Below are 16,986 nucleotides of genomic sequence, written 5' to 3' on the forward strand. Positions count from 1 at the left end.
TAAAAATATCAACTTCATAAGTAAGATGTTAGTGAAGACTAATGAGACAGGCAATGCTAAGTATGTAACAGAGTGCCTAGTACATAATAAGCACTGATAAGTATTAGGTATTGCCCTGGTATTTAATGACTAACTCTGAGGCCTGCCTGATTTTTATTCCTTTAAAGGAATTTTATTTGGGAGGAAGGGTGCTGGATCCTTTTAGAATGCTTGCTTTATACATAAAATTTAAAAATTTCTAAAAGACTAGATTTTAATCTATTTTCCTTACTGTTCTGTTATCTGATAAGTCCTTTCAACTTGTTGATTTAGTTCTCCATTCAACTCATTCATCTTTAATTCTATTATGCTTTGCCCATTATTATTTTCCATTTGTTATGGTCTATTTTTACCCACTGTGTGATATTGGGCAAGTTACTTAATCTGTCTGAACTTCAGTTTACTTATCTATAAAGTGAATATGTTGGTAATACTAATTTCATAGGGTTCTTATGAAAAGTCAGTAAAAAAAATGTGTAAAGCACTTATTACAGTGCCTGTTATATCAATAAGTATTATCATTTATATTGTTATTAGCATAATAATAGCTTCCTTACATCTGCTATGAAGATTACTATTATAATATATAAAATTCCTAGCACACAATTGGTATTCCATAAGCTAGACTGCAAAGGGCTAAAACAGATTAGTTATTACAGTGATTATTAAGCACAGTCCTAATAAAACACCCAATATAATCACACAGTAGACTACAAACTTCCTCCACTCTGACCGATAAATAGCTTAGCCTCCTGTTCTGAGCTATGCCACTAATACAAATATGAGATAGAGCAAGTACTGATATTTGACCAAATATGTTAGCAGAAAGCAATGAAGAAGGAGAGAGAAATAATGGCTATTTCAAGACACAGATACTGCTATGCACTCAGTGTTAGCCAAATCCCATCACTCAGTGTAAATCACCTACCGCTTTATTAAATACTTTGTGTATTCTCAACACTGTGCTATTTATTGAGAAATGACTAGGGATGTGGTCCCTACCCTCTAGCAAATCACAGAGTTATAGACATTAACTTAACCAATCATTTATAGAAGAAAATAATGCAAAACAGACTTGGTTAGTGGTAAAATGGATGCACAGATAAAGATATCTGGGAGCATGAAAGAATGAGATAATAGCAATTTGTTTGTTTCCACAGTGCTGCTGGGAAAAACACAAATACAAATCTAGTTCCAATGAATTGATATTAACTAATGAGCAATGATTTAATTGAGGATCACAATTTCACACAAGCCAAGTCAAAACATAAGATTTATGAAATATAAAATCATCAACAAATTTAAATTTATTTAGTCTGCAGAAAGGATGATAAAGATCAAAGGTGTATATGCAGGTCAGATTTGCAAAGGGGTCATGATTTGTCAAATACCACACAGATGTTGTATGGAGTGACTTTGGATCGAAGTCAGAGAGATGTCCAGTTGCATAACCTTTATTGGTTTTATGAAAACAAGGACAAAGAATGGACTAGAACCCAGTTATAGCACTGAAATTGGGGAACAAGAGTAGTATATTTGTAATAAGCAATCAGTGAGAGAACAAATATGAGTGTACCATCCAAGAACAATTATTCAGAACCATCTGGATGTGGGGAAGCAGAGTCTTCTTTGATGTAGGGAGAGATTTTATACTTTATGGTTTCAATCTTTGATAATGAAAATGAGGATGAGTAATAGCTCTGGCCAGCCTCCAGATCTTCAAGTAATTGACACTAAGTAAAATCTGTTGTGGGCAATGTTATTTAGGGAATGTCTACAGTACTCTAACAGTTGAAAAAAGGAATCTGTGTTACTGAAACCCTTTTTTATTTACATTAAGAAGTGGGGCCATTTTGCAAGTGTGCTTTCTGACAAAGATAGAAGAGACACAGACACAGCATTAAAAAAGGTTGAGTGCACTAGTACCTGGCAATGCATAGATGAGTCTTCAAAGAGAATGGACATTCCCTCAGCAGGAAAGTAGTCTGAAAGAAGATAATAACCATTAGCTAACTGAAGGATTTAAGCCTACTTGAAGGATATGATTACCACTTGAAACTGGGGTAAAATATCAATTATCCAGTGAAGTGGGAAATGAAATCAAAGTTACTGAACTACATTAGTGACCTGAAGTATAAGATGAATACAGTAAAGCTTTATATCCATGACCTTTGTAATGTGCCAACATCATACTTTCCAAAATAGACGATATGTTTTTCTCCTGCTGATGTTGTGTTTTGAATCTATTGTGTAGACATGATGTTTAAGAGTGAGTTGTATAAGACCTGGATCTTTGAAATGCTAATAATTGTATTAATTCAGAGGAATTTTGTAATACCTGAGTGGATATGAACATATATGTGCTTAGAACAATGTCTGGTACAATAGGGCTCAAGAATAGAATCAGGCGGCCATGGGATCCCAGGCTAGTTTATCCATGCCACAATTGTCATGGATAAGCTCCCCATTCAAAACCCTCAGCTATGTTCTATAACTCTTCACAAGAAGCAGCAACTTCTGTTATCTTTCACAACATAAGAATGCTCTCAGGGAGACTCTGATGAAGAAGTAATCTCTGAGGCCTTCTCCTTTCAGAAACTTCCAGAACCCCAAACAAGAAGTGAAACAAAGAGGTACGCAACTGCCCGCCCATTCTCCCAACCTCTCCTTTCTAATCCTCATAATTCACTGGGGCTGATGGATCAGACTTTCGCTTTTTATCTTAACCATGACTGCTTCCTTTGTATAAAACTCTAGATCAAGTGCTTTTGTCTCTTGCTATTAATTGTGAATAAAAGGAATTTAGGAAATCAATATCCCTCTCACTCTTTCTCTCCATCACAAGTGTAAATTTTTCCACATGCTTGCCAACATTGCTATTTTCTGCTTTCTCTTGAAAAAATATATATATTATATATTCATATTATATTATATATAAATATATACATATATATAAATATAAATATATAATATCCCTCCTAAGGGGTGTGATGTGGTATCTTATTGTGGTTTTGATTTGCATTTCCCTAACGATTAGTTATGTTGAACATTGTTTCGCGTGCTCATTAACCATCTGTATATATTCTTTAGAGAAATGTTTATTCAAGGCCTTGGCTCATTTTTTAAATTTGGATGTTTCTGCTATTGTTGTTGGATTGTAGGAATTCTTTTTATAGCCTGGATACTAACCCCTTATCAGTTATATGATTTTCAAATATTTCTCACATTCCATAGGTTACCTTTTCATTCTGTTAATAATGTCCTTTGCTGTACAGTTTTTAATTTTGATAAAATTAAATTTATTTTTTAAATTTTTCCTGTGCTTTTGTCATGTACAAGAAATCATTGCCAAATCCAATGTTAAGGAGCTTTTTCATACATTTCTTTTTAAACTGAAATTTAGTTGACATATAACATTTAAGCTTTACAAGCTGATGATTTGATACATTTATATATTGCAATATGGTTATTACAATAGCATTAGCTAACACCTCTATCACATCCCATGGATATACTTTTTTATGGTAAGAACATTTAACATCTGTTCTCTTAGCAACTTTGAAGTATATAATACTGTGTAAGCCTATAATCATAGTACTGTACATTAGTGCTCCAGAACTTACTCATCTTCTAACAGGAAGTTTGTACCATTTGACCAAAATCCCCAATTCTACCACCCCACAGCCCCTGGTAACTACCATTCCACTCTCTATTTCTAGTTTGGCTTTTTTAGATTTCACATATAAGTGAGATCATACAGTATTTGTCTTTCTCTGTGTGGTTTGCCTCATGTAATATAATGCCCTCAAGGCCCATCCATGTTATTGCAAATAGCAAGATTTCCTTATTTCTCATGCCTGAATAATATTATTTATATACACACACATATTTTATATTCTTTATCCATTCATACATTGACACAAGTCATTTCCGTATCTTGGCTATTTTGAATAATGCTGCAATAAACATGGGAGTGCAGATGTCTCTTCAATGTCCTATTTTCATTTCCTTCAGAAATATACCCTGAAGTGGAATTGCTGAATGGTACAGAAGTCCTAGGTTTAATTTACTGAGGAACATTCATACTATTTTCCACAGTGGCTGCAAAAATTTACATTCCCACCAACAGTGCACAAGGGTGTCCTTTTCTCCACATCCTTGCCAACATTTATCATCTCTTGTCTTTTTGATGACAGCCATTCTAACAGGTGTGAGGTGATATCTCATAATGGCTTTTATTTGTATTTCCCTGATAATTAGTGATGTTGAGTATCTCTTCAACCTGTCAGTCATTTCGATGTCTTATTTGGAAAAATGTCTACTTAGATCCCTTGCCCATTGTTTAATGAACTTGTATGAGTTCTTTATATATATTTTTATGTCTACCCTTTATCCAACATATGGTTGGCAAATATCTTCTCCCATTTTGTAGGCTGCCTTTTCATTTTCTTTTGCTCTCCAGAAGCTTTTTAGTTTGACATAGTCCTACTTGTTGATTTTTGCTTTTATTGCTTGTGCACCCATATATTTTCTTCTAAGTGTTTTATAGTTTTAGTTCTTATATTTACATCTTTGATCAATATTGAGTCAGTTTTTGCATATGATAAAGGTCCAAAATCATTTTTTGCAGGTGGATATCTAATTTTCTCAGAATCATTTGTTTAAAATGATACCATTTCTCCATTTACTGGTCTTAGCACTCTTGTTGAAAATTATTTGACCATATATACAAGAGTTTATTTCAAAGGTTTTGTTTCTTTTCCATTGGTCTGTATGTCTGTCTTTTTATCAATAACACATTGCCTTGACTACTATAGCTTTGTTTATGCCTCTCTTCAATCACGTTGTGTTAAAGTCTTATACTTCTCAAGTTTACCCATGATACTTAATTCCTTGGGGAAGGAAGGAGAAAGTTAGTATGCCTAGGATACCATCAGTCATCTCTGATTGAGGCCAGGGATCAAACCCTCATCCTCATGGATATTAGTTGGGTTTCTTACTGCTGAGCCATGATGGGTACTCCATCTCTGACTTTCAAAACTTGTGCAGTTAGGTAGGGCCCAAGGGCAGATTATAAATCTATTTCTTTGTCAAGTTCTAAGAAGGAAGTAGGACAAAAGCCTCCTATTATGTCTATTCCTTTTAAATTGTCCAGTAAACTTTCCCATAACTTTTACTCAGAGAGAAGACATTGGGACAGACATTTGACCACCTACTTGATCTGAATACTTTCCCCTTCTCCCCATAATCTATAAAGAACAGACGAAATTTTCTTCTTTTATCTTCCTGTATGAACTTCCATATATAAAACACTATCTTTAAGTCCATTAGCTCTCCCATTTGGCAGTATCAATAACATTGATGAGTTTGTGTCTTCATCTTGGCTTACAAATTTGGGCATGGCTCTATAAATAATCGAGTTGTCTGTTTAGGGTTTACTTAGCTCAGCTATCACACAAATACTAATTCTTCCTCTCTTCTGATTCTACTCCAAATAAGGAATGTCTAAGTTAAGGGCCATTAGAGAAAGCATTCTTGAGTGAGAGAGATGCGACTATCATTCTGCCTTGGATGGTGCTTTGAAAGCATGTGAAGAGGAAAAACATTAATTCTAGACAAGGTTAATACTGCCTACTGAGTATAAAATATCAGATTAGGAAATATACAGATGCCAAGTGTTCCATTGAAATTGTCCAAAGCTCAAAGCAAGTATACATTTATGTTCTGTGATCAGTAGAGTCTCTTGAAGCATTAACCTATAATAAAAATATCCTCTGAAAAATGACGTATTGTTCTTATATGAGATATTCCTTTTTGCTTTTTTTTTTTCGCTTTTTAGGGCCACACTCGCGGCATATGGAAGTTCCCAGGCTAGGGGTCAAGTCAGAGCTACAGCTGCTGGCCTACCCCACAGTCACAGCAATGCCAGATCCAGGCCAAGTCTGTGACCTACATCACAGCTCATGGCAATGCCAGATCCTTAACCCACTGAGGGAGGCCAGGTATCAAACCCACATCCTCATTGATGCTAGATTCATTTCGACTATGCCACAACAGGAACTCCCTATGTAAGATACTCTTACATGAGAAAATAAGGACAGTAGTCTAGCCATTATTGCTGACTGTAAGTAAATGGAGAGACAGTTGAAAGTCTGAAAAAAAATGGTACAAAACCAGGAATAGTAGACTACAAAAAGTGAATTTGCCAACTGAACAGCACTGCCAAGCACTGGCCTTTCATGTGGCTTGTAAAAGAAACTACTGCTGAATGTTGAAAAACACCTCTTGGACAAATCCATACATGGAGTTATTGCCATCTGTTTTACCGGCATTTGTTATTCTACAGAGTTTACCCAGGTTTGCATAGGATGTATAAGTTTGGACTTTATAAAATTCTGTTCATTGAATTTTGAAAATCTAAGCCCCAAATTTTTCTACTTCTTTAACTTAAAACTTTATTTAAAAACATGCTTCATCCAAAATTTAGTCCCTCTGATTTTGTGACAGAAAATAATATTTTAGATTCATATTTTCATTTTTAAATATTTTTGTCATTTATTTATAATATAAAAATTATTGAGATGCAGTAGAATATAGTTTATTAACTACTGACAAAAACGTCTTAAGCAAATTATACAATAATGGGAGTAAGTAATACAGTTACATTTTCTTTTTCATAATTATCTGGCACAATTCTGGATTCATAAAAGAGCTTAACAGGGCTATAGTAAAATGGCCTGCAATGTATTTTGTGAAATTTAATAAGATACTCAGTTACTAGCTTCATTAAAGCACAGTAAGTTCATTATAACCCAATCTGGCAGCAACTTTCATTGCACTGAGTTTGTATTACTTCATATGATTCTGCTTTTTCCCCCTCCTCCAAACCCCATCACCCCCTTGGTGCTACATTACAGCCAATTAACACATTTTAACTGCTTATTTGCAATACATCATTTTTTTATTACTATTCTAAGGGAGTTTGCTTTTCCTTCATTTTCTTTATCAGATCACTGGAGTAAGTCTCCAAGGCTTTAAATGTTATACTTGATTATACTCAGAGTCTTAAAGAAAAGCTGTTCTAGGACTATGAAATACTACCATTCTGAATCATTATACCTTCCTTGTGATAAGAATATGATTCAGTGCTGTTCTTTTCTTTTAATTGATAATAAAAATATGTAGAAGGCTCATGTAGACCAAAAAATCTGTAATAGAGAAAAGCTTCTTGAGAGGATTATTATGATTTTTGTTTTCAGAGCAGCTGCCATTTATCAAGTACTTATATAAGCTACTGTCCTAAGTTAGATATGCTATCTCACTTAACATGACAGCTGAATGATGTAGGTGCTATGCAATTATTACCATTCTACAGATGGAAAATAATGAGGCTCTGAGGAGTTAACCGCTAGCCCAAGGGTCACAAACCTAGTCAGTGGTGGAACAAAACATGCACTCTGGTCCTAACTCAAAAATCAACACTTTCTCCATTCTATGAAAGCTGCTGCTCCTCAGGGTCTTTGTATCCCTACTACGACCTGACCCACGACAGTGCTTAGTACTCAGTGGCACTCAAATATTTGTTGACTCAAGTGTTAATGATGCTAACAAATCACCAACAAGTAGTTGAAATTTAATGCTGTTTTATTTTGGTGTTGTTCTTTTTAATAGCCATATCTGGCTGGATTCAACTATCGTTTTATTTTGTTTATTGTCAAAATGATTTATGAGCACACATAGCTCAAAGAAGGCTGAAAAATAATTTTTTTTGTCATAGCTACAGGGAAGCCAGTGGAGGGGTCAGTGTGTTAAAACGAAATTTGGCAATCATAGGAAGCTGATGTTATTCTCAAGAAACGAAAAACAAGTGCCTGTACCTCCTCTTGTATTCTCTGTTTCATTTAGTGCCACCATAATTTCCCCCATTTATACAAGCTAGAAGCCTGGGAAGCATTTATGGTTCTCTTTTCTTCTTCACCTCTCTTATCCTACTTAATAGCATGCCTATTTTAATTACTACGTTGATTTTGTAATCTGTCTTCTTCTCCCCTGAAATCACTTTCTGTTTTATTTTTCACCTTAAAATCTTTCAAATTAATTTCCCTGTCTTCATATTCTTCTCCTTCTTAGGTTCTTTGTCTACAGTTATAAAGTTGACATCAAAATTTTGAATCTTATCAGTTCACTTACGTCTTTTGAACTCTTCAGTGGCCTCTTTCCAACTCAGGATAAACCTATCCTACCTTTCTTTATAAGCCCATATCTATGTATTTCAAATGAGTGAAACCAATTTGGACACTACAGCAAATGTCAAATGTGCTGTCATTTTGTAAATATTTGTAGCCTCTGGTGATGAGAGGTAATTGGGAACTATATGTTCTCTCTCCCACATCTATTAGATGATATGTTACAATATAAGAAAGTCTCAAGTTAAATTCCATCCAACATACAAAGGTGCATTAATAAGGAAATAAGAAAAATCTATATAACCTGTTCTGAAGCTCTGGGAGATCCCACTCTCTGACCTAAAGCCAAAGGCTGGCACTTTGCATGAAAATCATATTCAGAGGAAGATGTAATGAAGTGGCAATGGTAGGACTAGAGAGTTTTGCAGTGGTTTAGAAGCATAAGACTGAGAAATGAAGGTCCATGAGACCAAAGGAGCTCCAGACCTCCAGCTTCTTGTTGCCTTTTAAAACCTCCTTCATGAAAGATGAACCAGGTCTGATATATCCCTTCTAACAATAACCTACCTTAAACGCTATTAATTTCATCAATGAAAATGTATTTCTTATATTCCTGAAGATAAACAGTAGACTATTGTTTAGCTCTTCTTAAGGATAATCAGTATTAAGTGACTGATCCTTCAGGTAAAAATTCCTGATTATTGTATTTCATGTGTTATTTGACAACCCCTAGAGTGATTACTTCAATTAGGGTACTTCTAACACTATTTAAGTGCTCTTATAATACAACTTGCCCACTTTCATATACCTTTAGCTCTAGTTACATGCAACTACTTGTATTTTCTTCACTGATTCATCCACAAATGTTTATTTCTTACCTCCTATATGCCAATCACTGTTTTAGACCCTGAATATATAATAGTGAACATGGAAAAGTCCCTGTTGTCATAGCACTCAAATTTCAGTGGGAACAGAGAAAAAATATGCATATCTACATATACACATATACACATGTATATGATCATGGTGAGCTCTATGCACAAACATTCAGATCTCTTCTAGTTGCACATGAGAGAAATCCATGTAGGCTAATGTACCCAAAAAAAAGAGAATTTTCAATAGAAAGATAGAGAAAAACAAAAACAAAAGTTGTTATGTAAGAACAAGGAAATTCAGGGACTAGAACTGAAGATGTAGTTGCCCTAAGGATTCATTTCGTCTGAATCTCCCCATCCCTTGTTTCTGTTGTTTGCATATTGACTTCATTCTTTCTTATAGCAAATGGTCTTCTCCAGTTGCAAGGTAAGATGGCTGCAGGGGGTTTTACCCAGAGGCAATTTTGTTCCACCAGGAACATTTGGAAATATATGGACATTTTTGCTTGTCACACCTAGGGTGATGCTACTAACGTCTAATAGGGAGAGGTCAGGAATGATGCTAAATATTCTATAACACACAGGACAAATGCCCACAACAAAAAATTATCTTGCCCAAAATATCAACAGTGCCAATGCTTAGAAACCTTGCTCTAACAGTTCCAAATCTTATATCATCCCAGTGTAAAAAACTCACAGCAATCAGTAGTTAGTTTAAAATAAATGTAACAATAGTATATACAAAACAATACTATCAATAATATTTAATGAATACTTACTGTGTGCCAGAAATATTCTAAGTGCTTTACATGTATTAACACATTAATCCTTACAATATTGTGATGTAGGTACTACCATGGCCCATTTTACAAATAAGGAAACTAAGACACAGACAGATTGAACAATTTATCCAAGTTGACATAGCTAATAAGTGGTAAAACTTATTTTTGAATACAGACAGACTCATACTAGAGTACATTGTCCTAGCTTTTGTGACACAAGGTGTTTACTTGCTACTTTGGTATGTTAAAACACTGGGGTAGTTCCCTGGTGGCTAAATGTGCTAAGGATCTGGTGTTTTCATGGCTATGTTCTGGTTAAAGCTGTGGCACAGGTTCAGTCCCTGGCCCTGGAACGTTTGCATGCCATGGGCACAGCCCAAAACAACAACAATAACAACAACAACAAAACACTAGGTAAAGCATCTGATTGATCTGGCTTGGTAATATACCATCGCTTGTATGAACTGCTATAACCAAGGGAATGTTATATCATGACTAGCTACATCTGAGTCATATGCCTACCCCTATAGCAATGAGGGCAGTGTAATAGCTTAGCAGTCCCATCATATAGGTGGAGTGAGGGCAAAACCTATGGCTAAAATAAGAAAGGGAAAAGGAGTATGGAACTGACAAAAACAATAGAAGCCAACCTTTTTCATAATGCTATTTCTCACCTCTATTCATGTGCTCATATTGTTTTCTTTGATTGGCATGCTTTGCCCAATATTCTCCCACAAATACACATCTCAGTTTAAAGAATGGCATAATGCAAAATCTCTAGAAACCTCCCATTATCATCTCTTTTAAGCTGAGTTATATACTCCTTTCCTCTGTGCCCATAATATTCTACACTTATCTCTATCATGATATTGTCCTCATGGTCTGCATTTCTACTTCCGCCACTGTACTGTGATTACCTCTAAAACAATGACTTTTTTTTAATTCACCTTTCTTTTTCTAAGGTTTAATTCGGTGTCCATGTCCACACATATTGTTAGAATTCAGTAAATACTGGTTGACTGAATGGCAGATTTGGAAGCCCCTTAGGAAAAAAATCAAAAGAAAGGGCCCTGTGATTACTTGAGTTCCTATAATAATACATTAAGAAAAAAGTCCCAGTTGACAAAATCCATCTGGTAATAATTTAATTCTCTCAACTAAGCAGCCTGCCAAAAACAATGCTTTTATATTGGCTATGTTATGGGTTTCAGAGAAGTCAGAATTTCAGGATTTTGTAAATTTGTGAATTGTAGGATCACAGAAGGATAAAGCTGGAAGAGTCTTTAGAAGTTATTTTGTCCAGTACTTGTCATTTAATAAATAAGAATTTTTAAGTGAGATGTTTTATGATAAATTATGCAGAATAACAATGCTCATAGAAAAAACAGAAATAATATTCATATCTCAATTATTACCCTAGTCTCTGGTGTTTTACCACTTTAACTTTCTTGATCGATTTTACCTTTGACATACCTTTGGCTCCCAGCTACACAGTGTTCTCTGTTATTATCTGATTGCTTAGATCCCTCTAGAATCTTTTAGCATTTTAGCAGCTCCAGACAAACATCTTGACTTGACCTTTTTTTTTTTTCTTTCCTTTCTCCCTCCCTAAAACCTCAGACATCAAGCTTACTTGTCCCAAGAACCCAGATCTCTATTTTCCCAAGCCGTGGCTTCTGACTTATTCTGCATCAGTGGTAATTGTTAAGAGACTCTCTTAAGCTATGTTCCCCTGTTTTACGCTGCTCATTTCAAGTATTTCCTTGAACTTCCTTAATTCCCTGCGTGATATGGCTTCAAATCCTCCATTGTGAGGTGTAGCTACCAAATTCTGAGAAATCAGTCCCTATGCCCTTTACATCAAGAAGCTAACAATTAGTGTTGAACCATCATTCTAGGTCTAAGGTTTAAGGAATCCAGTTAGTATATAATAGTTAAGCTTGCTATTGTGCGATTCTGTACAATTAATTCCTCATGCAATACTTCCAAGCAGGAGATAAATCTAGCAAGAAGTATGACTAGGTATGGCTATCATGCTGGTCGTTTTTTCCCCCTCTTCTCTATCAGTGGGAGAAATGTGAAAACCATTAGAATTATGCCTGTGGTCATTTGGGATTGAACATGTACTTTTTTTTCTGTTGGGGAATGTGAAGCTAGACAGCATTAGAGGTAAGGAACATAAAATCTGAAGCTAGACTGTCTGAATTCAAATTCTAGCTCTATATGCAATGTCTGTGTGATCTTAGTCATGTTACTTAAACTTGTTGTCCCTCAGTTGCTCTGTCTATAAAATAGAAATAATGGGAGTTCCCATCGTGGCGCAGTGGTTAACAAATCCGACTAGGAACCATGAGGTTGCGGGTTCGATCCCTGCCCTTGCTCAGTGGGTTAACGATCCGGCGTTGCCGTGAGCTGTGGTGTAGGTTGCAGACGCGGCTCGGATCCCGTGTTGCTGTGGCTCTGGCGTAGGCCGCAGCTACAGCTCCGATTCGACCCCTAGCCTGGGAACCTCCATATGCCTCTGGAGCGGCCCAAGAAATAGCAAAAAGACAAAAATATATATATATATATATATATATATATATATATATATATATATAATAAACAAATAAAATAAAATAAAGTAAAATAGAAATAATGAAAACAGCAATCTCATGAGGTTGATCTGGATATGAAATGTGTTAATACCTTTAAAGTGCTTATAATAGTACCTTGCATATATGGTAAGTGCTACTTTTTTTTTTTATCATTGTCTGAGCCCAATGTTAGAAACCATATAATCAATCAGTTAGCAATGTTTACTGTTGTTCCAACAGAGAAGTGACTACATATCATAAATGTGTCGTTCCTGGAGGAGACAAAAGGAATGTTTAAGTTCAAAGAGGTTATTTTTGGAATGAATTATTTGGCTGTAGCCACATAAAGACCAGACAATTCAAAGTTAATTGAAATAGGTATAATTACTTGAAGACTCCGCTCTAACATTAAGCAGGAAAGAAGAGAAAGGCAATGACTCAATTATGTCAAAGGTGAGATAGGAGACCAAATTCTATAATTTACAATCTAGACTACAGTCTAAGATCTATAATGACCACTTGAGAAGACTTAAAAATCACCAGAGTACCATGAGAAAGAAGAAGATGGAAACTTAGAGTGCCAATGACAAAAATGGACAGGGTTAAGAACCAAAACCTAAGCATTTACCTGTCCTTAAATTTGTGTGATAGTGAGAGAATTATAATGTGTGTCTACTGGTACATTTGCAATAATCCAAGTACAACTGACAACAATACCATGTGAATTCAGCCTGTTTCTAATCAGAGTTCTTCCCAAAAATCTTGATTCTTCTTCCGCTAAACATGCTTCTACTCTCAATGCACCCTGAACTTTCTCTGAGTTCTTGCCATCACTGATGAAACAGTAACTCTCATTTAGTCCCTCTGGGGTAGATTTTGGCATATTCATAAATGCTTCTACTCCCCTAGTTGTTGGCTTTCCTTGGTCTCTACACCGCTTAAAGTCAACCAGAGAATATTTTTCTTTTATCAGCTACTCTATTCTCTCCACTTAGCCTCATTTCTGTGTCTGGCTATTTTTCCATCAGTATGGAGCCTTGTTGATTCTTCTGGGGTCCAGAGACCACGTATCTATTAGCAATTAGCTCTATTCATTAGCATATATAAGCACAGCCCCACACAGCATTCAACATATGTACGAAAGCAGGCCTTTCTTTCTAGTCAGAGATTCCAAATGTATTTTGTATAATGTTGGGCAATTTGGCTATACTCTCTGGGGTTCATTTACACTATTTGTGAAATATCACATGTGGAGAAAATATATGAGTTTAAAACAATTTAAGAAAGCAGTTATATATAAAGCCTAAAGAAACCTCTTTCTTGCTCAGTACCATGAATAAATAAGTTTGAATACATTTCTGGCACAGGACTTATACTTCATGGAAAGAAAAATAAGTAAGGTGATATGATTTAGTTGGAAATATCTGGAGTAAAATATCAGTTTATAATCCTTACATGTCTTTATATAATCTTTATAATCCTTTAATCCTTGTGATCTTTAAGTAGCTGCATGATTTTAGGCAAGTCACGTAATCTGCCAAACAGGGAAAATACTACCGCTCTGCCTATTTCTGAGTTGTTTCCTTTGCAGAGCTGAAGAAAAATACTACACAAATCTCTAAAATGCTCCTTCCATTTATTAAAAAACCCTAAAACTAATACAATGAATTAGTAAAATTGTGTAATCAATAAAATACTAATTTAATAGTAATTTACTATGAATACTAATTTAATAATTAAAATTTTAAATTCTAAACTTAGGATAAATACTTGTTAATATTAGGGAATATATTATTACTTTTAGTATTAGCATAAACATGAATTTTGCTGTGAATGAGCAGCCTATTGATAGTTTTATAGGCCTCTGATGAGGATTGTTTTATGTAACAAATATTTGGTCATTGCAAATAAAATCATATTAACCTTGTACAATGGAAAACCACTTGATTTTGTATTTTGTCTCTTGCAATGGGACCAAAATTATCACTGAGGATTCCACATGGCTTTGCGTAAATGGCCAGTGGACACAGCTTCCTAATCAGGAGGAAAACCAGTTGCAAGTTTTTGATACCTATGCTTATTCACATCTCAACAATTTTCTTTCATGTTGCCAAAACTTTGCAGATACTCATGGGTGACCCACATAGTTGAGCAACAGAGGTTCCCAAACAAGTTTTAAGCCCATGATGTTTTTCTTTGCCATTTGGCCCTCAGTGCTTTTGCAGTTCTCCTTCTTACAAAGTTAGGTCCTCTACATAGATCCCCCATCCCAGGAACCACTTCATACTCTAAACCTTGCCCTTTACTCTTCTCTCTGTAAGAATTTACCCATCCCTTGTCCCACCGTGTCAGGAGTGTTTGTTGCTTTACAAATTAACATCTATTAGATTTCATAAAGAATCAAAAGGAACGTGCTAGAGACAGGGCTTCCTTGATGGTGATTTATAGAAAACCAATTCACTGAGTTATTCTGAAAAAAAAAATCTGTGGTTAAATTAAAGTGGGAAATTTTATATACTATATCACCCTCTTGGTAATTCAAAATGTACATTAGCATACTTAAGGTCCTAAGGAGCCCAGCAGTCAAAAATATGGTTTCACTTTACTTAAACACAATGTTTCCCATACTTATTTAAACATGTAACCTCATTTTCAAGTCACACACACTTATTAATGTCTCTCAGGGTACTAATCTTACAGAGAACACACTTTATGTGTTAGAACACACACTGTGCTAGAAAATTTTAATCATATAATATATCACTCTATCATAGCATGTTTACATTTAACAGATACTTTATAGAGAATTTTTAACTCAGAGATTGCCACATTTTCACAGAGAAGTGTTCTTTTTTTTTTTTTACCCTTTCCTTGTTTTCCTTTGTTATTGCATCCAAGGGTTCTTATGATTATTTATATATCTGGATCACTTTTATGCTGCCTAAAATCAATTCATTAGAATTGTCTTTAGTGAAGGTCTTTTTGTCTAAAAATGTCATTATTTCACACTAATCATTGGAAGATGAGCATGTTTCAATGGGTATGGAATTCTAGGTCTGCAATAGTTTGTGGCAGTTTGAGAATATTATTCCACTGTCTTCTGACTTCCATTATACCACTTGGAGATGTCAACTATTATTTTAACTGCAATTGTTTTTTTAAAAAAACTTCTCTTTACCTTTGATCTACAGTTTCACTGTGATGAGTCAGTGTAGATTTATTTATATTTTATATACCCCACTTAGACTTCACTCAATTCATGATTCAGTAGATTGGTATTCTTTATGACTTCTGGAAATTATACCACCATGGAAAAGATTTTTTTTATTTCTCATATATTCAATAATACAATATTCTGGTTATCTGTGTATTGGGTTTTGGGTTGGGGTAGTGTGGGGTGGAGAGAGTTGCTAATGATGGAAGAGAATTGGTCCTCTGAAAGTCCAAAGAGGTTATGTTGTATGGCTGGTCACAAAGGCCCCATTCTCAATAAATAACCTATCACAAGGAAGATCATAGGTAGCTCATGTCACCACAGAATGAATCAGTTGGGGATTCCCATGTTAATGCCAAAAATACTCTAATGCTGAGAACTAGTATGCTGTAGATAAGGGATATATGGTAGGGAAACTTGTTACTTGGTTTGCTTGTGCAGGGGAGTGGTCCAACAATTTATAAAATTCTTGATAGGAGGCTGCCTATTCTATTTAGGTAGAGATTTTAGCATGTAGCTGGATTTGAGTGGTCAATAGCTTTTAAATCCTCTCTGAAATTTTTATTCAAGCATTGCTACAATTCACTCAATTTCTGAATTTCCTAAATGTTATTTGGTGATACTAAGCTTTTTAAATGTTAAAGCAGAAAAAAACTTGGAAACTAAGCTAAACTTTTAGAGATTATATTTGGTCTCACCTTCACACCCTGCTTAGGTATGCATCATCTCTACTAGGTCAGTAACTCTGGCTGACGGTATTCAGTAACAGTGCTATTCAAACTCAGCCTTTAAAATTGTTCTCTGAAGAATCAACTGGATGCCTTTCAAAGTAATGTGGCCCATTAAGGATTATTTTTGAATATGATAGTACCTAAAAGCCAAAGGAGTGAAAAATGGTACCCAAAGATCTAAATGTCAGAAAAAAACTTCCAGTAAAAAACTGAGGGTTAAATGGGACATTGTAGAAAGCAGGATAAAAATCACATTATCAGAATTTCCCTGTCACATGTCCCTTGAAACAGATGGTTCCAAGCAAAGAAGAAAAAAATATGAAGAAAGATTAGATGTAAGCAAAGATTACGTTTTAATACTTTCCCTTAGGTGATCATAGTGATGGTTTTTCTTTGGGGGGGGTTGTTTTTTTGTGGCCGACAGGCGAACACTCACCATTTTATATTTTTATTTTTTTGTTATTTCCCCAATGCATTTTTTTTCTACTGTACAGCATGGTGACCAGTTACACATACATGTACACATTCTGTTTTTGCACATTATCATGCTCCACCATAAGTGACTAGACATACTTCCCAGTGC

General features: G+C 35.1%; 1 long non-coding RNA gene across 3 annotated transcripts in view; it reads right to left on the bottom strand.

The window, feature by feature from the left end:
* LOC146394753 (uncharacterized) overlaps positions 1–16,986 on the bottom strand; it is a 617,916-nt gene that overhangs the window by 99,871 nt on the left and 501,059 nt on the right. For 2 of the 3 annotated variants that reach the window (XR_014835545.1, XR_014835547.1), the window contains exon 3: positions 1,966–2,024. The exons of the other annotated variant lie outside the window; for it this stretch is intronic. This is a non-coding gene — a long non-coding RNA (uncharacterized LOC146394753). The remainder of the gene's footprint in view (positions 1–1,965; positions 2,025–16,986) is intronic. 3 annotated transcript variants of the gene reach the window in all.

Source organism: Sus scrofa, chromosome X, assembly GCF_054392235.1.
Source record: "Sus scrofa isolate SSC_HxYL_T2T_F1_AM1 chromosome X, Sscrofa_HxYL_maternal_Yorkshire_Landrace_v2.0, whole genome shotgun sequence".
NCBI classification, from domain to species: domain Eukaryota; kingdom Metazoa; phylum Chordata; class Mammalia; order Artiodactyla; family Suidae; genus Sus; species Sus scrofa.